Here is a 25,112-nt window from a genome sequence, read left to right on the forward strand (position 1 = left end):
TAGTTGCTAGAGCAAAGGCTTCCTTTTACCCTCAGTCTTAATAAACATGGGGGTTGTTCAAAAAGTTGATGGAAAAGGAACATTGTGAAAAAAGCCCTAATAGATAGGTTAAAATCTTTGCACCAAATAAACTCATCTTTGAATTCCATTTTCTATAAAGTTTTTAAAATTGCCCATTTGTGTGTACATATTCATTCTACACACCTACATGTATTCACATATTTATGAATCAGATTTATAGCACTAAATTTTCCTCAGCATCCTAGATAAATGATAAAGTATTGATAATAAGAGTCAATCACTAAATTCTTGTTAGATGACAATTAACACCTTTGGAATTCTTTCTTTTTTGGTTCTAAGTAAAATTTTTAGATTTTTAGCATGATGTTTCATTGACATTCATTATTGTATAAATGTTAAAAATCGCCTATTTTCATTGCATTTAAGTCTGTTTAAAAATTTTTCTTTCAATTATCAAAAACAAAATTCTAATTAAGAAATTTCGTAAATGAAAAGCTAAATTAAAAGTCATTCACTTTTCCAGACTGCCAGAAATTATTATGAAAAAGACTAAAATTATTACTTTACAGTAATAACTGTTAGAATTACTAAATAAATTGTATTTGGTTTCACTCATTCATCTTTATCTTAAATAATTCAAATACAAGTTTGTTACTTTCGTTTGCTAGATGGTTGAAGAAAAGTCCTTTTTGAGAGCCAGAATGTACAATAGAGAATATCTAATAGGCATTCCTAAATGCATAACTCAGAAATCATTCTCTTGCTGTATTTTCATTAAGTACAACTTGGAGTTTCATTAACCATGGAATTTAATTTACAGGAAACCATTAAACATTAAAAAGAGGAGATGATTGTGTGAAGCAGGAGGTTAAATTGCCACTTATGATCCCTATAGCTATGATGTCTTGTTATCCTATACTAGAGTGTAAATTTGAGTCCATGTTGCTCTGTTTCCAATCTAGCCTCTCACTAACGCACCCTGGAAAGCAATGGATGATGGTCCAAGTACTTGGAGTACAGCCCCCCTTTTGAAAAGTCAGTCCCCAGCACCTGACTTCCATCTGACCCAGCTCTAGATGTTGTGCCCATTTAGGAAATAAAACAAATTCTCTCTCTCACTCTCTCCCTCCCTCCCTCCCTCCCTCCCTCCATCTATCACCCTTTCAAATAAACAAATAGATTAAAAAAAAGAATTAAGTTTAGGTATAAAAACTATTTAAATGCCTTTCATAATTTTCAACAACTTTTTAGATTATGAATGTTTCTTTAATTGAATATCTGAATTAGATATAATAACTTAGTTTATCCCTGTTAAATGCTGAGCCCATAGAAAATGTATATTGCATTTTAAAATTATATGATAAAGCATCATAAACTGAGCTATGCTACTAAATAAAACTGCAATTTATATCTCTCAAATAATTATCTCATACAATATGAATTGTAAATGGTCTACTTAATACTATATTTCTTCCAGGTTGGGATGCATTCCTCTCAGTTGCCTAGTCCATATTGTCTCCATAACAGATATCTTCATTTTGCATTATGCAAGTTAATTTCCATTGGTATGTTAAGGATACCTTGATCATCATAGCAATTTTTAGACAAAACAAGGGATTCTTTAGGCATTATTTTAAGAACGAGTTCATGTTATTTTCATTTCTGTTTATTATTTGTGTTAATTCAGCAAAAACACTAGTCAGGTCAGATATTGAAATCAAAACCTCCAGATGTATTGGCAATCTCTTCCATTAGAGCAGAATGACACTATATTTAGGAAAGGTAATATTTCAACGTATCATGTTTCTTTTGAATATTATTACTGTAATTAGTGGCAGGACAATCTAAGGCTGATATCAAATCTAACCACATTCTTGCCTTCTTAATGAAGAAATTTTGTGTTGTGAGGAATATGATTTATTTGCATTTTATTATTTAATAAAACCTATATTATATATTATTTCATATTTTAAGAATACATACATCTGTACTAATAAGAATTTGAGTTTTAGACATCACAATTTCAGATAATAATTTATAAAAAAATTAAGCTGGAAAGGCTTCAGATTGAACGTTGAATAATTCAATCTACATTTATCAACTCTCATTCATTTGCCTTGGGATATTAAACCATTTAACACCTATATACCTATTTTTCTAGCGATTATAGTAGGAAAGAATTGACAACACCATATGGAAATATACACAAATTTGAAAGTGCTAAGCAAGTTAAAATATTAGTACTTTTGTTGTTTTGGTTAACCTTACTCAGCTGAAAATCCAGCATTTTAGTTTCTGGATAAAAAATAAATTCTTTTTCACATTAATTCTATGGAGATTGTTTGAAAAAGGCAAGCAAGTTACGCTGCATCTTTTTCTTCAATCAACATTCACTTAAAAATGCTTAGTTGGGGGTGACTGTTATGAAAGAGTGGCTTAAGCTGCTGCTTGTGATGTCTACATCGCATATTTGAGAGCCAGTGTCTGTCAGCCCTGGCATCTTTGTGTTTCTGCTTCAGCTTTTTGCTATGTGCCTAGATGCCAGCTCATGATGGCCCAAGTGTTTGGGTCCCTCCCACTCCTGTTGGAGACCTGAATGGATTTCCCAGCGCCTAGCTTCAGCCTGTTCTTTTCATGGCTGTTTCAGGCTTTTGTTGGGCAGAGGGAATGAAATGTTGGATGAAAGATGTGTTTCTATCATCTATTTTTTCTCTCATCCTGTATTTTTCCTTGGGTTTCTTGTGAATAATAAAAAAAATGTTTTGAATAATGATTATAACACTTGAATTAATAAAAATTATGTTTTGCTATTTGATTTTGTCACATTATCTCTGTGTAACAAATATTTCCCGAATGCAATGGGTAAAAAATATGGCTATTTTCCTAGATTGCTGGTTCAACTGATTTGGATTCATTTAGCCATCAACTCTGTTGCTGTTTGCTAGATTCATCACACGTCCACATCTCTGGAGATCGGCTGCTCTGAGCTGCCCAGAGCTGGTGCATTTCAGCTGTCTTTTATGTCTCATTTTTGCTTTCATGGGATGAGTGAGCTCGCCCATGTTTCATTCAGTTCTTTCACAGTGACTGCAAAGCAAGCCCAACTCAGATGTTTGAGATTTCTGATACTCTCATTTTGACCTAAAAAAGAAGCTATCAATCCTCAGATTAAAACATTCGGAAGCACACTTGGCTACATTAGGAGAACATTGAAAAGTGTTGAGTGACAAACGTGTGTGTGAGCATGTGTGTATCTTTAGTCAAAGAAAGAAAGAAGCATGGTAATAAAAATTCAATGCAACACATTTGCAATCCATATATCATATGTAGTATTGACTACAATTTATACTGTTATTTCATAAAATTGTCAACTTAACAATGAGATATTACTTTTAACTTAGAAACTATAGGACCAAAATGCTGTTTACAAACCCATCATTAGCATAACTCAGCAATACCATTATTTAGGAAAGCTACAAATGATAACATTGAATGAGGAAACAATCCTGCAATCGAAATTATGTGAGAAATTGGGTCTTTCCAAATGTATATTAATAACTACAGTAAAGCCCAGGGAAAAGTGAAATGATTACACAAACTATCCTACTTCTCTCTTTATCAGCTTTCAGATTTCTCATATTACATTTTTAAAGATTCATGTATTTATTGAAAACATGGTTACTGAGACTGAGAAACAAACAGATTTTCCTTCCATCGGTTCACTCTGCAAATAATCGCAACAGTCAGTGCTGTGCCGGGCCAACACTAGGAGCCTGAAACTCTGCTTGGGAACTTGAGTCATTATCTGTTGCTACCCAGGGTGTGTATACATTAGCAGGAAGCTGGATCATGGGTGGAACCATAACTTGAATCCTAGTTCTCTGATATGGGATGTGAGCATCCCAAAGCTACTTGAGGGCTGTGTCAAATCCCTACTCCTATTCATTTGAAAATACTAGTATCCTTGTCTTGTACAGAATCTTACAGAAAAAGCTTTCAGCTTTTCCTTAGGGAGTATCATGCTAAAGGGGTACTCTCTCTGTCTCTCTGTCTCTCTCTCTCTCTCTCTCTCTCTCTCTCTCTTTCTTCCTCTTCTTCTTCTTCTTTTTCTTCTTCCTCTTCTTTGTTAAAGATCTACTTCATTTAAAAGCAAAGTTACAGAGAAAAAAGGAGAGAGGTCTTCCATCCACTGATTCACTCACTAGATGACAACAGCCAAGGCTAGGCCATGCAGAAGCCAAGAGCCTGGAAATCCACCCAGGTCTCATGTCGGTGCAGATGGCTAGGTACTAGCCCACCTTCAACTAGGCCACATTCAACTGCTTCCCCAGGCACATTACGTGTAGCTAGATCTGATATGAAGCAAACAGAATTCATACTGGTACTCATATGGAGTGAGCCCCAAACTGCAATGCAACTCAGAAATCTAGCCCTGATTGTGTACTTCTCATAAATGGTTCTAATTATTCTGATGACATTTTTGTGTATTTTATTTTGAGATTTTCCATGAAATTATACTGAACCTTTTGAACATTTTTATGAGTCTGCTGAGATTATTTTTTGTTTCCTATTTCATTAATATATTTCTGTTATGTTTATTGATTTATCTAACAAATAGACAAACTGATTATATAACTGCTAATCCAATGATACATATTTAATCTAACCATGCAACAACCAAATTGAGGTGATGTCTTGGGATCTGGCTTCTATCTTGTTAACCTAGCAAGAGTCTACATACACACTTGATCACAGCCAAAATGCCAAGAAGCAATGAGCATACTATTTGTGCATGAATCTATTAAAAATAATGGTGTGGGGCCTGTGCTGTTTGTGCAGCAAATTAATTCAGTCTGATACACTGACATTCTATATCAGACTGCTGGTTTCAGCACAGTTTTTCTGCTTCCTCTTCAACATCCTGCCAATGTTCCTGGGAAGGCAGCAGAAGATGGCCCAACTACTTGGACACCTGCCATGCATGTGGGAGACCTGGGAGGTAGTTCCAGGCTCCTGGTTTCTGCCTGCTCCCACCTAAACCACAAGTAGCAGAAAGAAGACCTCTTGCTCTTCCTCTATTTGTCATTCTGCCTTTGAAATAAGTGAATTAAATTTATAAGGAAAAATTATGTTTAAACATAAAGAAAAGGAGTAATGATGTGCTTTGGAGTAGCATGGATGTTTGAGAACCCATAGAATCTCAGGTCATGCTGATTGGTTAGGCTGTTTTCCTGTACAGGACCAATCCATGAAGATATTGGCAGATACTAACACAAATAACATAGAAATAAAGAGACAGTGGGAAACGGTCCAAAGAAAGTAGACAAAACCTCAGAAATGAAAGTTAAATAGATTTATAAATTACCAGAATGAATTGAAGCGTTCAATGATAAAAAGGTAATTAAATTATTATCTACAATTTCCCAACTAAAAACCAAAACAAAAAACACAGAAATAATGGAGCTTACAAATATTCAATAACCACTGAAGTCTACAGATTTACAAAATAAGCTATAGACTTGTAGTAATTAAGATGCCACTTGGAATGCCCACACATATTTAGAATGCGTAAGTTTGAATTCTGGCTCTGTTTTTTATTCCAGCTTACTGCTTATGCATACACTAGGAGTTAGCAGGTGGTTACTTAAATGGGTCCCTGTTACCCCTGTGGCAGGCCTGGATTGAGTTCCTAGTTTCTAAATTCAGCTTGGTCCAGCACCAACTATTTCAGGGATTTAGGGAGAGAACAAACAGATGAAAGAGTTCTGTGTCCTTCCTTCTCTTTTTGCTTTTCTTTACGTTAAGATAGATAAACGAAAAATATTTTGAAACACACAATAACTAAACTGAAAATCACAGTACGTTTTAATAGCAGAATAGAAGGAAAATAAGAAATTAGCAAACAGAAAAGCATGTCTTTTAAAATCATATAGCCAGAATAAGCAAACAAATGAAAAAGAATAAGGCAAGTTTAAGGGATTTCTGAAACACCATCATATGGTCCAATACATGCATTATGGGAGTTAATAAGGAATGAGAGAAAAAGAGCCAACAAAACAGAATCAAGGACATTTTCAAAACTTTGAAAACAAAAGAGGTACTCAGGACCAGGAAATCCAAAGCATCTCAAATATGATGAATCCAATGAAATCCATATCAGAAAATGCTAAAAACAAAATTTAACAAGTCAAAGACAGATGCTTTAATAATATGTTAAGCATTTTTCAATGTAAGAAGAAATGAAGCAATACATTAAACCAAATGTAATTTTTAAAATATTAATCTAAGATGACTACAGCCAGTAAAACCATCCTTCAAATACAAAGTTTAAACGGACTTTCTTAAAGAAAAGCTGAGGGAATTAGTTGTCATATCTGCTTTCCTGATGATGCTAAAGGCAGTTCTCCAAGTTAAAGTAAAAGGACACCAAAAAACAACATCGTAGAAAGTAAAATTATATAACTCATTGGTGTAGGTAAAGAAATATGTAAATACAGAATAGTGTATTATTGTAGTAGTGCTGATATATCATTTTCACTCATTATTGTGCTGAGTTCACAATATATCCACTATTTTATATATATATATATATATATATATCACATATATATAAAGGGATATTGCAATTTACAACCACAAAAATATTTTTAAGGAATGACAGTTCACTGTTTTTAATGAAAGAACATGGAACTTCTGATCTGAATTGCAATATTAAATATTGACTGTTTCTGGAAGAATATAATACTCATTTTCATTTTAAAATAAATATGTACTCATTTTCAGTTCAGCTAACTAACCTCCTAAAAGTATGTTAGTCACATTTGGAAGAAAATAAGGATGGTGTGGGTATGCTCATTTTTAACATCAGTAGGCGTTCATCACACTTATTTGCAAAGGTTGAGTTTTTGGCAGATAAATGCATCATTACACAAAAATTAAAAAAAAACAGTTCTTTTGATAGAGAACATTTGGTTATTTTGGTACAGCAGTATTCAGAATTCCTATTGTGAAATATACTTTTTCTACCAAAATCTTAATTTTATTATGGCAAAACATAAAACTCTCCAATTACAAAGAAGTTACAAAAGTTGTAGTTAATAGTAGCCCTTGAAATGCGGTGTGTTAGCTTGCTTTGTGAGACATATGGAAGATACGATTAAGGACAGTTTTTAGTGTCATAGTTCTGATTTTGAATTACTTGTCTAAGCTTTTCTATCCAATGGTGAAAAAACTGTGAAAATAATTAATGAACACTAATTAAGCATTCTATTCTTTATCTCACAAACACTTCAGAAGCAACAACGTATCAAGCAAAGCCCTTCACCTCATTGACTTTATATTTAGTGAATAATTGAGTGTGTAGGTATATAAATAAGCAACTCAGAAAATTCAATACTATAAAACCAACAACACAGTTGAGAATTGGGTGAGGGAGCTGAATAAACATTTATTTCAGGAATTGCTTGAAAAATTCTGAGTATGACTAGTTACCAGGGAAATAAAGCTGAAAACCATAATGAGATATCTCAGACAGATTGGAAAAGTTGTTATCAAAAAGGGAAGTAAGATTTGTTTAAAAAGGACATGGAGAAAAGGGAACCCTTAAATACTATTAGTGGGAAACTTATTGGTACAGTCATTTTGGAGAGTAACAAAAATTTCCTTTAAAATGTAAAAAGCAAAAAACCCACAAACCTTAAAATAGAACTAGCATATGAATCAGAATTCTTCCTTCTGGGTGTTTATCTGAAAGAGATGAAATCCCCATATGAAAGTGATACCTATTTCCACCTCCCATGCCAGGTTTGTTGGAGCATCATTTAAAACAGCACTGAAATGCAGTTAAACTAGGTGTCCAGTAATTGGTGAATACATGCAAAATGATATAGAATGGATTTTTATTTAACGGTAAGGTGATAAAATTCTGTCATTTTCAGCAAACATAAATGGAACTGGAGAATATTCTATTAAGTGAAAAAAATCCAGGTACAAGTAGACAAACCTTGCAGATTGTCTCTCATATGTGAAAGTTTTTGCTTATTTGTATTTTTTAAGTGCATTTAAACTTAAATTTGTGTTTACTATCGGATGGGAAGGGTCAGGACAGGGGGCACAGGAGGAGGTGTGACAACAAATAGTGAAATATACATAAATCTAATGAGTCTAAGTGTTCCACAACACAGTATAATAAATATAGTTCACAGCAGTGCATTATGTACTATATAAAAAACTGAAAGAGTTGAGTCAGCATTGTGGTGCAGTGCTTAAGCTGCTTCCTGCAAAGCCATCATGCCATATGGATGCCTGCTGTGTTGAGTCCCTCCTGCTCCACTTCATTATTTTTTAAGATTTTATTCATTTTATTACAGCCAGATATACACAGAGGAGGAGAGACAGAGAGGAAGATCTTCCGTCCGATGATTCACTCCCCAAGTGAGCCGAAACGGGCCGATCCGAAGCTGGGAACCTGGAACCCCCTCCAGGTCTCCCACATGGGTGCAGTGTCCCAATGCATTGGGCCGTCCTCAACTGCTTTCCCAGGCCACAAGCAGGGCTGCTCCACTTCTAATTCAGTTCCCTGTTAATGTGCCTGGGAAAGCAACAGAGGATGGCCTAGATATGTATATCCCACCCCTTCACCCCACAAATATCCGCTTCAATGGAGTTCCAGGCTCCTGTGTTTGGTCTGGCCCAGTCATGGTTGTTACAAGCTATGTGGGGAGTGAACCAACTGATGCAAGATCCTTATTTCTCCCCTTATCTCTCTAACTTTGCCATTCAAATATATCTTAAAAACAACCAGAAAAATCCTTTTTTGTCTCTCTTCATAACTATGACTTTCAAATGAGTAAATAAAGCATAAAAGGGGCTGATACTGGTGGTGCTGGCACCAGTATTGTAGTGTGGCAGATAAAGCAGTTGTGAAGTACTGGTATCCAATGTAGGAGCTGGTTTGAATCTCGGCTGTTTCACCTCTGATCCAGTTCTCTGATAATGATCCTGGAAGAGCAGCAGAAGATGGCTAAAATGCTTGGGCCCTGCATTTACATGGGAGACCTGAAACTTCAGACTGGCCCAGGTAGGCTGTTGTTACCATTTGGACACTAACCCAGGAATTGAAAGATCTCTCTCTTTCTCTCTGTAATGTTGGCTTTTAAATAAATAAATTAATTTTTCAAAATGTATTGAAAGAGTGGAGCTGTTAGCAGTCAAAGACCTCTAAGAAACTTTAAATCTAGCAGCTTCCCTCGATGTGTTTATCTTGTGTATATGTGTGCTTAAGTTGTACTGTACCACATAAAACAAGTGTTACATATTAATCATGGGATTTAAATACTGAAATGACAACACAATATTTTAAAATGCTTTATAAAACAGTGCAGCAACAATAAAATATGCATACTATGCCTAATTTTTGCTAAGTGTGGCTTCAGATATATTTTCTATGCATGTGTTGTTCCATTGGCTATTTTGGTTAATGTTATAAAAACTGACTGAAATCATATATATTTGGTTTTTACTATGGAACACTTATTTAGGGCTATTGTCAGTTGCACTCCAGCACCTCTCCCAGCCCCACAAAATGAGATACATGCAGTATTTTCCTTAGACATCTCCCTGATCAATGGGACCTAAATTTATTGAGTTAAACAAGTTCCAGAAACCATAGCAATCTAATGTATACAGTTGGCCTATCCTCATTAGCTTCTTTACTTGTCATTCCACCTAGTCAGCGGCAGTAAGCACACGGAGCAGAATGGACTAACACAGGTTTCATCTTGACCAACATGGTTAAAGTCTAAAACAATTCCAAATCCACAACTACCTTGTCCAATGAATTCAGCGTGACTTGTCTGCCTTCAAGAAGCAAGGTGATGTGACTGAACACAACAGCTAAAGTCTAGGCAAGATTCTTTGTCATTACTTCTACTTGAAACATATAGGGGATATTGAATTCGTCTCTGAGGTTAAGTCACAGTGGGGTGTGCATACATCATAATTGCTTTTATGAGGTAAGCAGTTAGTAACCATTTCACACAAGTTCAATTATTCATGTGGGCCTCTTTAAATGAGTGTTATTTTCAATTGGCTCCTTTGTTTGCTTCCCTATATTAGAACTAGAACCCATACACATTCTGAAGAAAGAGGTTGCTTTTTAAATTATTATTTCATTTTATGACACAGTTTCATAGGCTCTGGGATTCCCCCAACCCCTCCCCAAACCTTCCCCCCAAATTGAATTCCTCCATATTGTTACAATAGTACAGATCATAGCCAGTCACGCCATGCGGGGAGTCCCACATCTTATTGTCCAGACAAATTCAACAATTTCATTGGGAGACATCCTTGGTCTGAAAGTAGAGCTAGCAAGATATCATCCCCACCAATGAGATACTATTACACAACTTCAATAACAAGAAGAAACATGGAAATTAACAACATCATGTAGTTAATTAACATGATATTGAATGACCAATATGTTAGAAAATACAAGTTTTTAACCACATCCTGTAACTACTTTCTTGACATATCAATTTTAGTATATACACAACCAGCCGCTACAAACCTAAAATGATTATAGGGTGCTATTCAATTGTCTCATGTCTATTTTCATTTTTATATTTAGCAGTTTACAGAATTCAAGCATGATTTTTACTGAAATTCACGAATTGTAGGATGTTCCAAACAGGCTTATAACTCTAACAAGCCATTATTTAACGATTGAGGAGCAGAAAAATTTTTAGGAGGGGTGTGCACAGAAATATTCCATATCTTAGTGAGGAGTAACTGATCTTTGTGTCCTACCTAGTAAGGTATATGGGAGTCCCAAGCTGACTTTTTTTCTGTCTGTTCTAAGCTTTATTTATTGGTCTGTCTATCTGATCTAATTTGGGGGCCTCCAGAGCGACCCTGATGGTCATTGCAATAGAGGTTGGAGAGTCAAAGTTGGAACTAAGTAAGGACCAGAGAAAGCTCCTCTTCTGAGTCCCAAAGGAAGTTTACCATTTTTCTGTTTCTGAAGACTCTTCAGGGATCCTGGTTGTTGTTCCAATGACATTAGATCCTGTGAGGAAGGATCTGGGCTTCTTCCATCCCGTGTGGGTGATCCGATAGGGAATGGTTGACTTCAGAGTACTTGGGCTACTAAGGCACTCCAATTCCCTGTGATCTCTTTGACAGTTGGGATGTAGTCCTTGGTGCACATACTGATAGTCTTTGGTGAAGTACTGGGAGTCTCCAGGTTTAGGATACAAGCCTCCTCCTGTCCTCCTGTTCCACTCTGAGGTCCCCTCTTGCTCTGTGAATATGACCTCCTGTTAAGAGGCTGTCAGGATTGCTCTTGGATCCCACTGTATGTCTTTATAGTTTTTGCTGATGTCTAATGCAGATTCGAGTCTGTTGTCTGTAAGTTACCTGTTACACTCTTGATAGATTATACTTAATGTCTTCCTCACACACTCCAAGAAGGTGGAAGATTTCTCTGCTCTCCCAACCCATTGTGGAATAACATAGGGTGTTAAAAACATATCAGACGTGATCGGAAAGACAACCAGAAGCCCTGAGCGGTTCGCAGAAACAGAAGAACAATAAATGTCCTTCGGGACCAGGGAGGAGAGCTTTCTCTGGTCCGAGCCTGGCTCCACCTCTGGACCCCACCCTCCCTCGCAGTGACCATCGGGATCGCTTCGAAAACCCCTCACAGCAAACAAACAATCATACAAACTAAAAAAAAAAAAAAAAAAAAAAAAAAACCTAAAATAAATAGACAAACAACAGAAAGTAGAGCTTGAAATCTTACAGGAAAGAGCTGGCGTGGATTGGCTCATGCCTTGCTGGGTGGGACACAAAGATTAGTCACTCCTCACCATGGTGTTGAGGATTTTCTTGCACACCCCCCCAAAAAAAATATTCTGCACCTTAAATGTCAACAAATATCTTGTTAGAGTTACAAGCCAGTCTAGATTATCCCAAAATCTGCCAAGATCAACAAAATTATATTTCAACACAACAAATGGCTAAATACTAAAATGAAATAGACACGAGACAGCTGAATGGTACCCTATAGCCTTTTCAAGGTATATAGCAGCCGGTCCGGTCCTGTATATAAACTAAAATTGAGATGTCAATGAGCTAATCATAGGTTGTGGTTAGGACTTGGTTTTTTGTTTGTTTTTTGTTTTTTGTTTGTTTTTTGTTTTTTAACATACTGGTTACTCAAAACCATGTCAATTCCATAATATTGCAAATTGCTGTTGATGTTATATTGGGACTCTTAAATGACAGTGAGGATATTATACCAGCTCTGACTTCGGACCAGAAATGGTCTCCCCAAGAAACTGTTCAACCCATCTGGACAATAAGTAGCTGGACTCCATGTTTAGTACATGTTTGCAAGGAAAGAATCTTGATTGAATTTGAATTGTAATGCTGCATCAAGGTGGAGGAATCCACCAGGGGGGAGGGGAGGGGGAGGGGTGGGGGGATTCCCAGAGCCTATGAAACTGTCACATAATGCTAAATATTAATAAAAATTTTAAAAATTGCTAAAAAAAAGCATATCAGCCTTTTCAGTTCTTTGATGTAATTCCTAGGCAGTCTGTCTCTCATTGATTATTGGTTCATTGGTTACATCACAGTATCTTATTGCATGTGATACAAGCTGTTTGAGGTTGTAATAATATTACAATTTACAGGTACTATTTTTAGGAATGACATCATTTCATCTTAAAGCAAACATGTGGTATCTAACCTTTTGGGATTTGTTCAGTTCCCTTAGCATAATGGTTTCCAATTAGGACCATTTGGCCACGAAGAAATGCATTTCATTTGTCAGTGCTTCCCATAGAGCTTTCTCACTTCTTACCAAATTCTAGGCTTTAGAGCTCCTAGCTCAACCTTAATAATTGAAATAAATTATTTTGAGTGATACTACATGAGAAGCTGTTTGCCCAGAACATGAAATTATCCACAACACAACATTGAGAGTACATGATATTTGGTGGTGCCCAACATGAAAGGTGGATGTCTTTGGGACATCTCTTGTTCTTTCATGGTTTCAACCTTCTGGTAGGATGGCAGACACAACAGGATTTTTTCATTATTCAGTTTTACAATAACATATTAGGCATATTACACCACAGTGTCTCCCTTTGGATTAAAGTCTCCAGAAACAATTCTGGAAGTTCTGAGTAAGCCCTCACCCTCCAGCACTTCTCAGAACCTAAAATGTTCCCTCTCCTAAGTTGGTAGAAATCTTTGCTCTCTCAATATTGTAACAAAATTAATTTCTTCCCCATTTCAGAAACTATAATGTCATCTCTATTCTGCCATCCTCTACTCTCAGCCAGCTGTTTTGTTGGACAGGTGCAGTGAAAGAGAAACAAAAACATGTACATGGAAAGAATGTTCAAAAAATTTACTCCAAATTTTCAATTCCCTAGAATTGTAAAATGATGTCACATAGTATGCCAAACAATCTGATTTATGTTTATTATTAAAAAGAGCAATGTGTCATTGCATAGGTAAATTTTCAAAATAATTAATAAAAAACTTCTATCATTTTCCACTATATTTGTCCTTATCATTACACAGGAAACAACCTACAGAAGATACTTGCCTTCTAGATGAAGCAGCATTTAATAGTTCAATTGTTTTGCTAAGGTAAATGTATTAGAGGTAGTAAGGGAAATATGATCAGACTCTGTTTGCTGTTGTCCCCTCTAGGAGGACAATGTCAAACTACAACTTGTCAATAAAAAAAAAATAGAACAAGTTCAAATGGTTAATAGATGCATTAAAGAATGCTCAGACTCCCTAACCATCAGGGAAATACAAATAAAAGCCAGCCTGAGGCTCCATCTAACTCCAATGAGACTGGCTATATTTAGAAATCTAATAACATCATTTGCTGGCATGGATGTGCAGAGAAAGATATGTTAGTTCACTGTTGGTGAGAGTGTAGGCTAGTGCAGCCACTAGGGAAGTCAGTATGAACAGTGTTCAGACAATTAAAGTATATCTACCATATGACCATATGAAATCAGCATATGAAATCTGCATATAATAAAGTGACCTGTAATCCAATATGTACAGGAGCACAACCAACAATAGTAAAGACATGGAAATAACCCAAGTGTCAAACAAAAGAGGAAGTGGATAAAGAAACTGTGGTGTATCTACTGAATGGAATAATACTCAGAGATTGAAATAATGAAATTCTACCATTCGCAATAAAATGGTCCCAACTAGAGGTCATTATGCTCAATAAAATAACTCAATCTCCAAAGGACAAGTATCACATGTTGTTTTTGATATAAGACAACATTCAGGCAAAATACAAGATCAATAGATATATAGGTGAACATGTATATACACATATTCATCTACACAATAACAAGTGTTTCTGACGCTTTGGATAAATTATCATTTTCCTAAATTGCTAGTGGGAAAACAGAATGGTACAACTTTGAAAATATGTTTGATAGTTCTTCTTATTAAACACATAATAAATTAATTAATTCCCACATCTTATATGCTTATATCAGCAAATTGAAAATTCATATACCTATAAGAAAGTAAAATGATTTCAAAAAGAAGCATTATATAATATAAATCCATATAACCTAAAATTCAAAAACAAATGAACAGAAAGTTATATATTTACACATGTTATATTATTTCAAAATAAAAAGCAATATAGTATTGATAAATGCTACGATGTGAATGAACTTTGAAACTATGACAAGTAAAAGAAGCTAGACAGAAAAAGCATGAATTTTATGATCCCATTATAGGATATGTCTAGGATAATAAATTCAAAGAAGTAAGAGGTAAATGGTAGATTAGCAATTTCCAGGTTACGAGGGGGTAATGCTAAAGAACTAATGATTAGTACAAAAACTTCTATTTGAGGCATTTACATGTTCTAGGGGCAAGCATTTGGCCTATCAGGGACATCATTGGTAGTGGCACGTACCTCTCATAACAGAATGCGTGTGTTTTAGTCTCTGCTCTTGGATTCCAGCTTCCTGCATGCACAGACCCTGGGAGACCTGGCAATGGCTTAAATGGTTGGGTCCTTGGATCCATTTGGTAGAACTGGATTGAGTGGTTAGGTCTGGACTTCGGTCTATCCCAGTCTCTGCAGTTGTGGACATTTGGAGTGAACTAGATAATGGGAGCATGCATTCTCTCTCTCAGTGTGGCTATGTCTCTCAAATAAATGTTTACTTAAAAAATAGCTAAAATTAGTGGCAAAATTGTTACCTCTTATAAATATGCCAATGACAAATAATATATTTTAAAAGGATCAATAAATATAGAGTTAAACATGTATATGCATATATACTTCTAGAAGAACTGCATGATGGTGAAACTAATAGGTGATTTACATAAAGGATGTATTTGTAATTAAAAATCCTAGCTCCAAGACACAACTAGGGTTTTTCCAACTCAAGTCCATATTTCCTTGTAGGCTGCCTTCTTTTGCTATAGGCCGCTCTTTGGAACTTATTGCTTACTGCAAATATTATCAGTCACGGAGACTTGTGTTGAGTCTAATATCTAAATGGTCCAATAAAGACCTAGGCCTCTAACTTTGTAAGGGGCCAAAGAGCAGCAATTTTTCTTTGTCCTCTGGAAGGTCAGTGTTTAAAGGTTCTGTGCTAAATCCCAAAATAACCACTAATGACAAATGGCAGAGGAATTTGCACCAGTCTATAATTTATAAGATTACCACTGAACACAATGATCATTCTGGCACCCATGAAAAAATATTCCATACAACAGATCAACTCTTAAGCCAAAGAAAGAGGGCAAGAAATCCATCCAAAAGACTACATACACATGGAAATTTTTATATTTCTTTTATTATTCATTACAAGATTTACTCAAACCATAGCAATTGAATGTAACATTTCAATTTCCTCCAAATTTTCTACAGATTCAATGTAGTACCCAGAAAACCCCAGCTGGATTGTCATAAAAACTGACCAGTCTATTGTGAAATTTATATGAAAATTAAAAGTTCTATAATAGTTACATATTTTGTTTTTTTGGTTTTTTTTGCTTTTTTTTTTTTTTTAAGATTTATTCATTTTATTACAGCCAGATATATACAGAGGAGAGACAGAGAGGAAGATCCTCCGTCCGACGATTCACTCCCCAAGTGAGCCACAACGGGCCGATGCGCGCCGATCCGAAGCCGGGAACCTGGAACCTCCTCCGGGTCTCCCACGCGGGCGCAGGGTCCCAATGCATTGGGCCGTCCTCAACTGCTCTCCCAGGCCACAAGCAGGGAGCTGGATGGGAAGTGGAGCTGCCGGGATTAGAACCGGCGCCCATATGGGATCCCGGGGCTTTCAAGGCGAGGACTTTAGCCGCTAGGCCACGCCGCCGGGCCCTAGTTATATATTTTGAAACAGAAAAATGAAAATGTTGTCGGACTTATACTATGACATTTTAAAAAACAATTTCCTTGTTTTAAAATGTTTGTTTATATTCATCTAGTTGAAAGGCAGAGCAACAGGAAGAGAGAGAGAGAGAAAGAGTGTCTCCATTCCTCTGCTTCACAGCCAAATGTCCACTGCAGCTGAGGTTTGGCCAGGCTAAAGCCAGGAGCTCAGAAGTCACTCTGAGTCTCTCACATAGCTGGTTGGAAGGCTCAAGCACTTGAACATCATTCATTGTCTCCCAGAACGAATTAACAGAAACTGAATCAGAAGCAGCAGTTCCAGGGCTAGAATCAGGCACTCTGATATGGGATGCTGGTGTCCAAAGGGGTATACTAACCTGCTGTATCACAACACGCACTGCCTGACTACTTGTAAAGTGCAAATAAAATCAGGAAAAGATGGAATTGACACAGATGCAGCCATGTATAAATGAAGGTAAAGAGACTTGTCTAGGATTATCTACTTATGTAATGGTTAATTCATTTTGGCAAGAGTGATAAATGCAATTCAAGGAAGCGGATACTTTTTTTAAAAGATGTATTTATTTTTATTGTAAAGTCAGATACACAGAGAGGAGGAGAGACAGAGAGGAAGATCTTCCGTCCACAGATTTACTCCCCAACTGGCTGCAATGGCTGGAGCTGAAACCAGGATCCAGGAGCTTCTTCTGGGTCTGCCATGCAGCATCAGGGTCTCAAGACTTTGAGCCATGCTGGACTGCTTTCCCAGGCCAAAAGCAGGGACGTGGATGGGAAGTGAGGCTGCCAGGATTAGAACCGGCACCCATATGGACTCCCAGGGGGTGCAAGGCAAGGATTTTAGATGGCTAGGCTACCATACCACGCCCAAAGGGGACTATTTTTACAAATGATCATCCTGAAAGCATTGGTTCGTCAAAGGAAAAGTTAAACCTTGATATTTAAATAAAATCATGCTCAGAATGAACAAATATTGAAGTACAGAGCAAAATGTAATGGGTATACTTTGAGAGATTCTAAAACAAAGGAAAGGAAACCATTTAGTTATACTGAGTTTTACAAAAATATATTAAAAATGACTCTAATCTGGCTATAATTTTTAAAAGTCAACTATATTCAGTTTATTATTTTTTAAAAGAATTTTGTGAAAATGATAACTAGAGTAACAGATTGGTAGAAAATATTTTCAAAAATATGCATAAGCTGAAGGATTTGGATCTAGAATATAACAAGGAGTCTTACTATTTAACAAGAAAGTAAGCAGCAGAAAATGGTGAAAATTTCCACAGATATTTCACTACTGAAAAGATACAGATAAAAAATAATGATAATTGGAGAAATCTAAGTTAAAATTTCAATGAGATGCAACAAAACACCTATCAAAATGACCAACCTGATTATTTCCATACTGATTCTTGGCAATGACGTGAACATTCTAACGTTCATGTATTGTTGGTGAGAATATAAAAACCACACAGCCACTTTTGTAAATATCTGAACAACTTTTTTGTAGAGTTAAATGTTCACATACGACATAGCCCAGCCATTTCACCCTCAGATAATTATGCATAAAATGTGAAAAACGATGTCTACACAATTGTTTTCCCAAAGTAGTGTGGTTGCTTTTTTAGTAGCCAAGATATTGAAGTGCTACATTCATCAGCGATAAAATGGTGTGAGCAATAAATATAAGAATCTACATGTATGGATCTCAAATATTTTCCTGCATGAAAGAAGTCAGACAAAAAATGTAGAAGCTGTTTGTGCCTTATTTAGAATTTTCATTGGTTTTGTATTTAGAAATATTTCTAATTTTAGTAATTTTTAATTGATCCATAATTTATTGAAAATATATTCTATAGCTCTCAATAGATGGAAAGTTTGTGTATACATACATATGCATATGCTTGTGGATATTAAACACATGCACATACATTTGAATATGTGCATATGTAATTATTGTACCTCAGCTGACTTATGTTGAAAAACATGCACATAGGCTCCAATTCTTAGCCATTTTTTACATATTCCTAATCAATACTATTCTGCAGTGAAGTTTTCTTCATTTGATCATCAGGTAACATTTTAAAATTGCATTCACAGATGCTTTTTTATCAGTTCTGATATTTTATATACTTGCTTTATTACTTTCAAGGAGAGAAGTTAGAGTGCTAAATCTCCTGCTAGGATCGCAGATTTGACTTTTTCTCTTGCAGCTAGATCATTTTGAGGAAGGCCAGAACCATGAATAATCTTGTCTTATTCTGTGATTAGAAAGACTGTCAATAAGATTTGTGTGTACTTAGCAATGGGGTGATTAGTGATAGGCCATGAGTTGGAAAAATTTCCAGAGCCTAGCTAAATCAGATAATGATTTGCTGTCCACATTGCTCATATTTTGTTCTGATTTGTGCAAAGGAAAAGTTTGTGTTATTTTCATCAGGAAAACCATAATATAATTTATGTGTTAAAATGATAAGCATTTGAGTCCCTATTAATAGACTATTCCACATATTTTCCCCGCCTTCAATTTTTTAATATATATGTACGTGTATACATATATGCATTAATTAATTCTCACTAATATAAAGTGTGATAATATATTCATCTGATTAGCATAATAATCTAGATATGAAACATTCCCTGCACTTAAGATGGCTTTCTCATGCTTTTTGTATTAATGCATATAATGGCATTACTTTTATTATATTTATATTCATAGATTAGGTTTTAAATGCTTTTTATATTGCATATACACGATTTCATAAAATATGAGCTCTTCTATGCCTCTCTTATGCACATCTTTAAGTCTATGGGATTCATTTAATTTGCTATATATAGAAGCAGTTCTATCTCACTTGCTCCCAAGTAGAATACTATTGAATTTGTCTGTAAAAATTTATCAATTCTAACACTAAATAACATTTGAGTATTTTCAGGTTTTTTTGTGTGTTGTAAGCAAAGTTTCCAATGATTCTGTCATTAATATTCATTAATATTTTCACTATAACTACATATTCACTTGTCATGAATGCACGCTTAAGAACTGAATTATTATTGCTTCTTGGTCTTTTGGTTAAGTTCAAGTGTAGAACTGAATTGTGGGATAATTTAGGTTTACATTCAGCTTTACTCTAATAAGTACATATTTCTGAAGTAGATTTGCAACTCCAATTTCCAGTAACAATTTGTTAAGTTGATAAACTTTGCACATTGTCGTCAACCGCATTATTTTCAGAGTTTTTAATTTTAGCCTTTCTACTGGATGTGCACCCTTATCTACTTCGTTATTCTAACAAATAATGATTTTAAGCACCTTTTCATTTGTTGCTAAATATATTTTCAGGAAGATCTTACAAATACTATGCATATTTTGGGGATTGCTTATGTGCATTTCATATAGAATTTCACATATATATACAGTATATATATGTATACATATAGATGTGTATATATATACTAAGTGTGAATTATCTCTTACATATATGAATTGCAAATATTTTAAATTTTGTATTTTTTGTTCCTACATGTCTAATGTAGTGCTCAATGAACAAAAGCCTGATTTATCAAATGCTTGATTTTTAATGACTCCTCCCCTTTTTTTAACTTAAAAAAATTCTGGCTCAAACACATGAGGATTTTTTTCCCTGTTTCCGACATGAAAAGATATGTATGTTTCTTTTTCAACACCATTTTTACATTTTTTAAAGTAACTGCTACAACCCTTATTATTTTAAAAGATTTCTTTTTTTAAATACAGTTTTTAAATAAATTTTAAAAGGCAAATTTACAGACAGGAGAGACAGAAACATCTCCCATCTGCTGGTTCACTCCCCAAATGATCACAATAAATACAACTGAACCCATCACAAGCCAGTGGCCAGCAGCTTCTTCTGAGTTCCCATGTGGGTCACTGCCACTGCTTTCATAGACCTTTAGCAGGAAACTGGATCAGATACAGCAGACAGGACAGGAAACAACTCCCATACGGGATGCTGGCATCACAGGCAATGAATTAGCTTGATAGAACACCACATCAGCCCCTATTCTGTTTTTCTTATTAGAACATATCATCTTAGTTGGTTGTTTAAAAAAATATTTTAGAGTGCATATTTATATAATCAATTGTTGCTCTACTCTATGCTTAAATCAAGCCAAGAGTGTCTCACACACTAGGGTTTAGTAAGATTGATACAGCATGAAGTCCAGTATACAATATGAGCAATTTAAATTTTTTGTCTTTATATTCATTTTTGCTTTTTATTTTCATCTTTTTTAAAGACTTATTTTACTTTTTATTGGAAAATCAGATATACAGAGAGAAGGTGAGACAGAAAGGAAGATCTTCCATCCAATGATTTACTACCCAAGTGACCACAATAGCCAGAACTGCACCAATCTGAAGCCAGGAACTTTCTACAGGTCTTCCATGTGGGTGCAGGGTCACAAGACTTTGGGCCATCCTCAACTGCTTTCCTAAGCCACAAGCAGGGAGCTGGATGTGAAATGAGACTGCCGGATTTAGAACCGGTATCCATAGGGAATCCCAGGCTGTTCAAGGCAAGGACTTTAGCCGGTAGGCCACTGTGCTGGGCTCTTATTTTCATCCTTTAATTCAGATATCTTTGACTACCATATGGAACTCAAAAATCAACTGCTAATTCTTTTTGTGTCCAAGGATTTTTTTACTAGCAAAACTGATCTAAAAGTCATCTTATCACCTTCTAAAGAGAGTTTGTAGAAAAATCTGTAAAATCTGTAAAATCTGCTTAAAGTTCTTTTTCCCATATTCTGTGTGGAAATCTCTTGCATTTCTTTATGTTTGGCCATCAACTTTTAAAATTATTTTGATGCTATTACTGTACATTAAATTTCAATTTACTTTTTTTGTATGAGTATCGTTCACTAAAAAATAGTACCATTCATAACACAAAAAGTAAATGATGAGTTTGATGCATATGTAAAAATAAGGGGAAACTGATAAATACATGAGTGAAGCAAAGGTAGCAAAAATTCTTTCATTTAAAAAATGAAGGATCTGACACGATATCCTAGCAGCTAGAGTCCTCGCCTTGCACACACGGGATCCCATGTGGGTGCCGGTTCTAAGCCCAGCAATCCTGCTTCCTATCCAGCTCCCTGCTTGTGGTCGGGGAAATAAATCGAGGATGGCCCAAAGCCTTGGGATGCTGCACCTGCACGGGAGACCCGGAAGAGAATCCAGTCTCCTGGCTTCAGTTCGGCACAGCTCCAGGCATTGAGGCCACTTGAAGAGTGAATCAGTTGATGGAAGATCTTCCTCTCTGTCTCTCCTCCTCTCTTTGTATCTGACTTTCCAATAAAAAAATAAAATAAATCTTAGAAGAAAAATGGATTGGGACTGGTGTTGTAGTGTATCTGGTTAAGATATTTCCAATGTTAGTAGCATCCTATTATAGGTGCTAGTTCAAGACCTGGTTTCTCCACTTTCAACCCAGCTCTCCTTTTTAAAAGATTTATTTATTTACTTATATATTTTATTATTGGAAAGGTGGATCTACTAAGAGAAGGAGCTTCAAAGAGAAAGATCCTCCATCCACTGGTTCACTCCCCAAGTGGCCACAACAGCTAGAGCTGAGTTGATCCAACGCCAGGAATTTCTTCTAGGTCTTCCACAAGGTTGCAGGGTCCCAAGGCTTGGGGCCATCCTCCACCGCTTTCCTAAGCCACAAGCAGGGTGTTGAATTGAAACTGAGGCAGCCGGGGCACAACCTGGCAGCCGTATGAGATCCTGGTGTGTGTGAGGCAGGGATTTAGGAACTGAGCCGCCACGCTAGGTCCCCAGCTGCTTTCTCCTATCCTGAAAAAGCAGTAGGAGAATTCTCCAAATCAAACTTAATATTATTCCCTACAGAAAGACAGACTGTGTACAGTGAAAATGAAGTTAGGTTTAGGAAGACACATTCTCATTTCCACAACCTGACTGCAAGAACGTATGACACTGAGGTTTGGAATTGGCTCTCAGGTATACCACGGTGATGGCCACAGTGGATATACAAACTCAAGCCTCAGTGGACACTTAGGAGGAAAATGAGGGAAGAATAAAAACAGGAAATATGCAGGGAGAGGCCCGATAGCTTCCTGATGAAGTGATAAGGAACAGGCAAAGGGTGAAAAGAGTCTCTAATTTTCTGCTACATACTAAAGGAAAGAGGTGAAGTCCTTACTTCTTGACTTCCTCCCCAGATTTTTTGTTCTTGAAAAAAATATTTATTTATTGTTATTGGAAAGGCAGATTTACAGAGAGGAGAGACAGAGAAAGATCTTCCATTCACTGGTTCCCTCCCCAACAGACCTTCCACAAAGGCCAGAACTGAGTTGATTCGAAGCCAGGAGCGAGGAGCTTCTTACAGGTCTTCCACATGGGTACAGGGTCTCAAGGTTATGGGTCATCCTATTCTGCTTTCCCAGGCCACTAGCAGGGAGCTGAATGGAAAGTGCAGCAGTTGGGACATGCACCAGTGAACATATGGAACCCCTGGGTGTGCAAGTCGAGGATTTAGCCACTAGGCTACTGCACCGGACCCTCCCCAGATTCTTTGTTAACACTTCTGCTCTGGGCTCAGTGATCAGCACCTTTTTTTATTACACCTTGGATATTTAAATATTTGCACAGATCTTCTGCTAAAGAGGATTGTGTTGGGCTAAAGAAGAGGTCTGGCCTCATAATAGCCGCCAGAAAGACATTTGAAGCCAAGGCCAAACAAAAAGACTAGGGCAGTTGCGGGATGGGATGAAATTGCAAGTGAACAATTGACAGAAGTCTAGGAATAGTGAATAGAGAGGTCAGGTAGTGGAAGCTGCAAAATCAAAAGATGTTGTGCAATGAAGGCTTCTGGAAAGGAGTTCCCTAAGCCCAGGCCCAGGGCCAGTATGCTTCCTTATAATAAATTCCTTGACTTTCTTCTCTAGATGGCTGGGCTCTTGACATCCACACACCTTTTCCCATGCCTTGAAAACATTGGAAATATTACTCTATACCCATTGTATATACTTGACCTTTGTTTGGAGATGGAACATTTGATCTTTTCAGTTGTCAGCTTCACCTGGGCAGGGAAGATAGGGCCTGACTGAGCAACAACTTTGAGTTGGGGGAATGGGATGCTAGGCTGGGCAGTATTAGTAGCTGCTAAATTGTGTTTAGTTTTGAAAGCATAGTTGATCAGAGGCTGTGGATCCAGTGAAAACTGAATGACCGAGAGGATGTCCCAAAGCAAGATCCCTCAAACTCTTATTTCTGCATCCTCTTGTTTCCCCACTTTCATTCCTGCTTCCTCAAGCTCTAGTTATAAGTGTTTAATATTTCTCCACCCTTGCGGCTGAGCCCCTGGTCCTTTTTAGCCCTTTCCTTTCTGTTCAGTGGCCTGTGTCCTCAGTATTCTCACTGGCTGCGTCTAGAAGGCTTGCACAAGAGCATCCTGGAGTAAGAAGCCTGGGGGTGGCTCCTTTGTCCAGGAGCACTACCTTGCTCTGACTCAGTGCCATGGAGATGACCTTGTAAATGACAGAGATGCAACAAAGGTGAGGAATAAGCTGGAGGAGGAGGTGGAGGTATAGGTGAAGACTGGAAATCAGGACAGCTCAGGACACCAGCCCGTTGGCCAGCCTTATCCAAGAGGCAAGGCAGGAGAACGATCCCTTGGCCTATGTGCCCAGAGCATGCCCCTTGTAGGGTTAGTAAGGTGCCCAGTAGTGTCAGCATCATGAAAGGCTGAGGGCTTTTGGAGCCTAGTAGACTGAATACTTTGACAATGGCTGTTCCTTCTTCTGCCCTCTGTGATTTTGCATACAAACCTAGTTTGGTTTGAATTAGTGATCCCCTATAGTTACTTTGTCAGTTCTTTCTTACCTGATCTCAAAGGGTTTTTTTTCTCTGGTTTTAGTTTTAACAATTTCATCATCATATTGACAAGGTAAATTTTCTTTGAACATACAATGTTACGATGAACTTAATTGTACATTGTTAATTTTATTGTAATTTTAATTGTTAATTCTTAATTTAATTGTTAGCAATTTTTAAGTAATTGTAGCTATTACTAACGGACTATTGTAACTATTGTAAAAATATGGGAGAAATTGGTGAGAGAGGATAATTGGGAGCAAGAAAAGGGAAAAGGGGAATTCCTTTATCAACACAAATGTATCAAGGAGAATAATAAAAATAATTATTTAGAAAAAGAAAAAATAATAATTAAGATGTTCAATAACTAGGATGTTTCTTGGCACAGGTTTCTTTGGATTTATTTTAGGTATTATGTGTGTATCTTTTACTGAATAGAAATTTTTATGCTTGATTTCTTTGAACACGCTTTGAGTCCCACTGTCTCCCTCCCTTCTTTTGTGTACTTTGATATGAATGCTAGCTTATTTGGTATTGTTCTAAAGGTCCCTGAAATTCTGTTCATTTTTTTTTCATCTATGTCAATGCCTGTTTAGACTTGGTACATTTTATTGATCTTCCCAAAGTTCAAAGGTCCTATCCACTGTCTTCTCCATTTTTCTACTAAAAACACCTTCCATGATTTTTTTTTGCTTCACATTGTACTACTTTGAGAATAATGCATTATTTAAAATTATTAACTGCATGTATTTCTGGGGTGAAGAAATAATACAGTTAAGA

This window comes from Ochotona princeps, chromosome X (assembly GCF_030435755.1).
Source record: "Ochotona princeps isolate mOchPri1 chromosome X, mOchPri1.hap1, whole genome shotgun sequence".
NCBI classification, from domain to species: Eukaryota; Metazoa; Chordata; class Mammalia; order Lagomorpha; family Ochotonidae; genus Ochotona; species Ochotona princeps.